The sequence below is a fragment of the Equus caballus genome, chromosome 23, assembly GCF_041296265.1.
Source record: "Equus caballus isolate H_3958 breed thoroughbred chromosome 23, TB-T2T, whole genome shotgun sequence".
Lineage (NCBI taxonomy): Eukaryota > Metazoa > Chordata > Mammalia > Perissodactyla > Equidae > Equus > Equus caballus.
Genome location: NC_091706.1, coordinates 19,418,246 through 19,425,786, shown reverse-complemented (window position 1 = coordinate 19,425,786; position 7,541 = coordinate 19,418,246).

Genomic DNA, 7,541 nt, shown 5'->3' with positions numbered 1-7,541 from the left:
GTCAACCCACATCTGGGTAGATCGTTTTCAGTACAAAATGCTTTCAGTTGCATTATCTTCTCCTTTGATCTTGCATCTGCTTTGTGTGTAGTAGAGGAGGTGTTTTTACTTCATTTCACAGACACAGGGCAGAAGGGTTTGTGGGTGAGTCAAGTTACTTGATTTGGGTCTCAGTTCTACCGTGTATCACCTGAGTGACTTTCAACTAGCTACTTAATGTCTCTGAACCTCAGTAAATCTATAAAATGAGGATAAAAATAGTATCTACCACAGATGGACGCTGTGATAAGCAGTAACAGACATGTGGTAACCCGGGGTAAAACACTCTGTTAGTGGAGGACAGAGGGGCGAGTCTATCTTCCCAAGGATGAACAGTTTAATCTGCAGACCCAGGAAGAACCTGGGGCTTACCTGAGGCGAGAATTGATTTAGGAGCAGAATCAAGATCGGACATTCCAAGCACTTAACCTTTCCCATTTCTGCCAGCCCCTCAGCAGGAGAGCGCTCTGAAAGAATGAGAGGATTGCTGACTCTCCTTTGGGGCTGGGATGCAACGCAAACATTTGATGATCAATAGAAGACTCTATAAATAATTAACAGAACCCACAGAATTCTGCTTGGACTCCAGAAGCCTGGAAATGCCTGCCACATGTTGCTTCTCCGCCCAGGCTCAGCCTAGGGTGGCCTGTGCACCTAGGGGACAATGCACAATGATCAAGTCTACAATTGGCCACAAGGGGGCAGGCGGTCACCTGCAAGGATGCTCAAGCCCAAACTTCAGGCTGGAGCAAATCAGGCCCCAGGAGCTGATGATGTCTGACGCTGAGACCACAAACTGAAGCATTCCAACCAACATCAACCCTAAACCTAAGTTAGTGCCCAAAGTTCTGCAGATGCCATTCTTCTGCCTAAAGCTCTCTGTCTCTTATTCAAGACAGCGAAATGGGCACCTCCTCAATCTTCACACACCAAAGGGAACCTCAAGGTGATCAAGAACTTATTCCAACACAAATGACTACTTTTGTTTGCAGAATTTCAAATGTAGAAAGCAGTTGAGAAACTTTAGGTGTCAGGAGCAGCTGTCCAGAATCCCCAGAATCCTCTTATTATAATTTTTTCTTGTAAAAATAACAATATGTAAAAAAGAAATTTTCAGATCTAAATTATTTCTATATAGCTCAGTTATGGTCAACATCTTAAGACCTGGATATTCCTAGCAAACTACTTTTTTCTGAGCTATCTTCTCTCTTTCACTCTCTACAAAACTGAATGTTTAAGGATTATACAATAATTTAAATAATAGCCTAATGATATACAAGGTTCTATATAGACGTACATTATTCTAGGGTCAATGGTAACAGGAGATCAGCTACTTTCATGCCCTCATTTTCCCAAGGAAGAAACTAGTATTGCCAAGAGTTAATGAACTTGCCCAAGGTAACACAGAGAATCAGTTCAGAACTGAGACCCGAACTTTTGTTGTCTGACTTTCAAGATAGTTTGGACTAATTTTAATCTTTTTTTCACTGTCCGGAAAGTCATGATTTTCCTTTACCCTATAGAATTGAAAAACCAATAACTAGGAGAGAAATACCAGTCCAGTGCCGTGCCGTGTGACTTCGGCAGCTCAGCGGGCTGCGTGTGAGAGAGTCAGCAGTGGTTAGGACAAAGCTGTCTGAGAAGCACTGTGATTACTACCATAGTAAAGCCCCAAAATAAAAAATAAAAGGCCTAATGGATGATCCAGGGGAAGTCTCTCTAGAACCTGAAAAGGAACCTGGCAGGGCACAGCCACTCAACTGTGACAGGAAACCAAATAAGACTCAGGCAGAAGAACAAAATATCTCCCCCAGGGCGCTGGCCTGGTGGCACAGTGGTTAAGTCTGCACCTTCTGCTTCAGTGACCCGGGGTAGCTCTCTTGTTTAAAAACCTCAGAAAACTTTTATGCAGTTTTACTTAAAGGGAGATTTTTGTTTTATTTTTATTGTTTTAATTAGCCATCTCCAAGTTATTCCTTGAAAAATCTAGCTCAAGAAGCAGAACCAGGGTGGGGCCAGGACTTTCCCCGTCGGGCTTAGCGCCATCAGCTAAAAGTCCGGGCTGGACACACAGTGTCCTCATTATCCGACCCAGCGCAGGGATCTGTCTTGAAGGACAGCCAGATGGGCGTGTCTGTCAGGGCAGGGACTCCAGGCTCTGCAGGGGCCGAAAGGATTGTTCCCTCCAGTGGTGCTGGGTGTGGTGACCAGAACCTGAGGGCCTGAGATTCCATGAATGCCGTGCTCTTCTGTCTTATGTTGTTGGCTTTAACCCCATTCTGTCTCCAGCAGGTGAAAATGACAGACTTTCAGGAGGGAAGGAGATGGAAGACTGCAAGCAGCACACTCTCCAGGACGCCTTCCCCACCCCACTTCCTCCAGACCTGGGACTGAGATGCCTCTCCCCAGGTTCGGGCTGGCTCTAGCTATGGAAAAAGTAAGGTTAGGACAGGCCAGGGGCACCCCAGTACCAAGCTGCTCAAAGCCCACACCCAGCCTTCTGTGTGATGTCTGGCCTGAGTGGAAGGAGGGAGAGAGAGAAGGAAGCCCTGCCTTTGTCTGCAGGCCTCAGCTCTCCTGGCCTGGACAGCAGCATATGCCCTCGGGGTCATGTGGGTGCTAAGTGCTCAGTTAACCCTGCTACTAATAGAGTAACTACTACCCTAAGGAAGACACCAATTTGGCACCAGCCGCATCACTCGGGAATCATTTAGGGAATGCCACAGTAATCCAGACTCTCAGTGCACAGAAGATTGAGCAGCGGATCTCAACTTGTGTTCTCTGGACCAGCAGTGTGAGCATCATCCAGGAACCTGTCAAAACTACAAATTACCAGCTCTCTTCCCCCAGGACCTACTGAATTAGGAACTCCAGGGATGCAGCCCCCCAGCTCATCTGTCTATTTGCATTACCTATCTGACTCTTGCACTTGTGAAACAGTTGGTATTTTTCTGAGCAAAATTCTTGGACACTATTTATTTAATCACATTTGCTCTTGGGATTACTTTGCAAGGGAAAAGGGAAGCCAAACGATGACAATATTGACAATGACATCAGGATATGTATTGTATGTGTATAAAACCAAAGGTTTTAGGAGCCCACATGCTGAAACTCATTGGTGGTGCCCTTGTAGGTGATTGTAAACGTGGTCAGAAAAGAGAGACCGTGGTACCCTACACATCAGGAAACGCTCGCAGAAATGACCCACAAAACCAGAGTTTATTGATTACGTGCCAATGCACATGCCAGCTTTATAAGTTGCGCCTAAGCTGCACGATGCTGCTTCCTTCTGCCCTTCGAGAGCCCTTGGAGTTGATACTTCCCTTGCAAAGCGCAGGCTTGCTGATAAGTAAAGGAAGAATATTCTCCAAGGCCCCTGGATTCAAAAGCGCACTCAGTGTCTTGGAAGGCCACAGGCCTCTATCTGCCTGTCGCTGGGTGTGGCTGCGGCCTACAGTATGGGCTCAGTCCCCGCAGGCACCGGTTAGTTCCTCTGGAACCAGAGTCAGGACTGCATCCCCAGCCGGTTCTGGCAGGCCTGCTGGTGGGTCCAAGTCTTGGGCCAAGGATGGACACGTGACTAAGAGTCCACATGTTCTGGGATGGTCAGTCCCAGGCACTCACCTTGATCCTGGAACAATGAAACCAAGTCTGCGCAGCAAAACACGAACACCACGTGTTTATACTTAAGGCCATTCCAGAAAGTCACCCTTACAAACTCAAAAAGTCCACTTTCCCCTAGGATTTTTGATGATACCCACTGCGTTTTGAACTGTCCCTCAGGCAAATTTGAAATTAAGAGCCCATGCCATCCACGCCACTACACCTGCCAAGGATGCGAGGAAACAAGCCTTCCAACTGCTCCTCCCGTGGAGCAGGTGAGGGAGTCTGGTGCTCGCTCGTCCTTCCTTGTTCAAACCTGTTCTCCCGCTGAAGCTTATTTGGTTTGACTTAGAGCTTCATCTCTGGGGACGAGGGGTTGAGATTAGACAGCTGTTCATTAGAGAGTGTGTACAACCTTGACATTTCTGCCTGTTGTCAGGACACAGGTTCACATTATTGTGGACACAGACTCGCGTCCCCTTAGGAGATGAGAGGGAAGCTAAGAGCTGTCTTTCCAGAGAAGGAGAAAGAAAGGGCAGGCAAACATGATGCAGACACGAGGTGGACAGTAAAGCTAAGATTGGTTGAGGTGAAAGTGAAAAGCTAGGGAATTAAGGCAGACACATTCAGTCTTTAGGAGAAATATCATAATAGAGGCTGTGTCAGCGTCTCCTCTGGCCTAAGCTACACCATTTAGAAGTTGTCAGAGCCCTGTGGGAACAAAGTGATCATCTCAAAACACAAATATGACCTTTTCTGTCCCAGTTTTAACAACTCTAAAAGTTTCTGCTGCCATTGGATTATATTCCATGATGTCAAATGTTCTCTGTGGTTTGACCCTTGACTCCTCTCCAGCATCCCTTCATACGCATGTCCCCCACTTTGCCTTTATGTGGGACAGACTCACATTTTATTTGAACTGCACAATAATTCTAAAATTTGAACCAAATTTACAAATTGGGAAATTTCATATAAAAACTTGGGTTTTTTGTTTCTCCTGAAAACTTGGAAGATCTGGCAACATGAGGCCTACATGCCCCAAATGTTTGACTGGAGACCAGAGGCAACTGCTTTCCATTTCTCCACAGTCTCCACCACCCCCATTTGTCTGCCTGATCTTGAGGCTGTCGGTTACCACCGTCATCATGGATTTTCCTGGTGGAAGAGAACTATTTGTCTTTATTCTTCTTGTAATAAAACCCAGAAAAACAAAGAACAAATTGAGTGTATCAGGTATTTGCAGAAAAATGGGAGATAATACATTTCTTTGAAAAATTAAAATTACTTTTTTGTGTTTCTCATGTAAGCAAAGTATATGTATGTCAAACCAGTCATTTTGGCTCTTTAAGTCTCTCCTTGTCTGTAGAAAGGGGAGCAGAGACAAGATGGCATGTGAAATCGTGTTCACACTTAAAACACACTCAATCTTCATGCATAGGACAAAATTAAGGAGTGGGTTGAATGCTAAACAAATGTCTAAAATGCTCTAGGCATCCCACAGCTACTTGGACAATCCACACAAAAATGCTTTGACCCTTCTTCTGTACTTTCTGTTTGCAAGTATGTGTCTAATCCATTATCTTCAAAAAATTCATTGTACCGCTCCCATGTACGAGTTCTATAAACAGTTGATGTGGAAAATGCAATAAATGATAACATGAAACTTGCTTCAAGGAGTTTACAGTCTGACAGAGGGGTGTGTCCTCATGTTATAAAACAAGAAAATATTAAAGACCAAATGATGGTGGGAATCCTACCGCAGGTCAGAGAGGAAACATGGCTTTCAGCCGTAGTGAGCAGAGGAGGCTTCCTGGAGAGGATGTCGCTGAGAAGCTCTGATTAGCAGGGTTCTCTCCTCCTAAGATCACGATGTCCCTAGGTCACGTGTTAGCACAGCTATCGTACAGCAGGCAGCGCTAAAGAAGACGACTGAATGATGGAGTTCCACATCAACAGGCTTTAACTGAAGGCTGGATCCTCTGGCTGGGGAGTCCCATCCACACACGTACGCCTCTCCCATCAGTAGGACTTTCCCTTTCTGAATAATTGTCATTTTGTTAAGATTCAGGTCCGAATCCTTTCGGAAATGCTGATCCCCAGCTATGTTGGTGAAGATTCACTCTAAATTCTCGTGCAGATTTATCCTCTACCAACCTGGACCCAGAGCTAATTTCTACCAATCACACCACAGCTACAGTAAGCAGAACGCTGAAGTAAACATCATTGAGTTTCTGTTCAGAGTCCCTGGGCCTTTCTTTCTTTCATCCCTTCCAGCAATCCTTTCAGCTCCTCCCTTCCTCCCTAATCCCTCCTTTCCTCCTGCAGACATCCAATGCCTTCACATCGGTCCACCTTCTCTCCTAACAAAACCAGCTGCCCAGAAATGCTCTGGAAACAGTTGATTACTCTTCAGTATAAATGAAGCCAATCTGACCCTCTTTGGGAGTTCCTTACATTTTAACTCTCATCTCATATTCTCACATGGAAGGGTTGGCACCTAACAAAAATATCAGCCCTTCTACCTGAACCAGCTTCTCCTGCAGATCATTACAATAATTCAAATTCTGAGACTCTGGGCAAATAGCCAAAAACTTATGCATGGTATTTAAACTGATGGGGTACCCAAATTATCAGCTAAAACTAAGTAAGCTGTCATACTACTCAGGCTATTGGAGATATGAGCAAGTCTTGGTGTAATCCTGGACCAAACCCATGGGAAAAGCTGGCCACGGTCAAGGCATCTAAGGGGCCTCCTTTTGCAGGGTCCTTGTATTTTAGATACTAAGACCCTTCCAATCTCTGCCCTTCAAATCCAAATGACAATACCCAAAGGGGTTAAATAATGAAGACACAGCTGAACAATAAAAACATGATTGGAGAACATTTCCTCTGATATCTGAAGCCATCATCATTAATTTTTATTTTAAGATTGTTGATCCAGTTGGATATGTTGGAAAAATATGATTATTGCCGAATATTAATTCACTCACTGACTCACTCACTCAATCATTCATCAGATGGGTATTTAGAGCTCGCTCTAGGCCAGGCTGCCCCTGGCCTCTGGAGCCTGAGTTGACGTCATGTGAGGGGTGGGGGAGGCACAGCAACTGCTGGATGGAGGAGAGGGGAGGACTCCCCCTGCTCTCCCTCAGATCTTCCCACTGACGTCTGAGATGTTTGCCCTCTGAAGGACAGGATCTTTTCTGAATGAGTCTTGGTGGAAATAGGCTGTCTAGGATTTCATAAATTGCCTGAGAAGAGCACAATTTGGAAGGTTGATCCTCCATGGGCTCCTAGATTCCAGGTTCCACCAGATCAGGGGTTTGTGCTCCACAGCACTGACCTTTAGCTGTAGATTCACCAAACGTTGTTGTGATTGCATCCCCCCAACACTCTCCTTGCCTTAGAGGATGATGTTCTAAGTCAAACTTGGAGACAGCAGACACTGTTCCCCACCTCTATGGAAGCCCTCTTTATTTTCTCTGTCCCACGGGAACCAGCAGACTTCTGGCATGAAATCACCAACAGAAGCTTCCTTCAGAGTGCAAAGTCCAAGGATGTGCTCTTTAAATCTTATTTGAACTAGGGCTTTAATTAAATAAGAAACGGTACGTTATACCATTGGAGAGTGCTGAGTTTATGAGTAGGAGACAGTCAACTGTGGGCAATTTCATGCAGTTCAATTTGATATTGTACTGACTTTGTGTTTCTGCACTTGCAACACGGGATTAGTGCTATCTTTACCCACAGACTCAGCAGCCTTGCATCTTGAAGATCAGCAGTTCTGGATGTTCATGTGGTAGATCACGTGATGAGTGAACACTGAACCCCAGTTGTTTTGGGCAACACAGATCAGCTGCTCTTCAGAGGCAGGGACACTTGAGAGACCTGATTCAGAG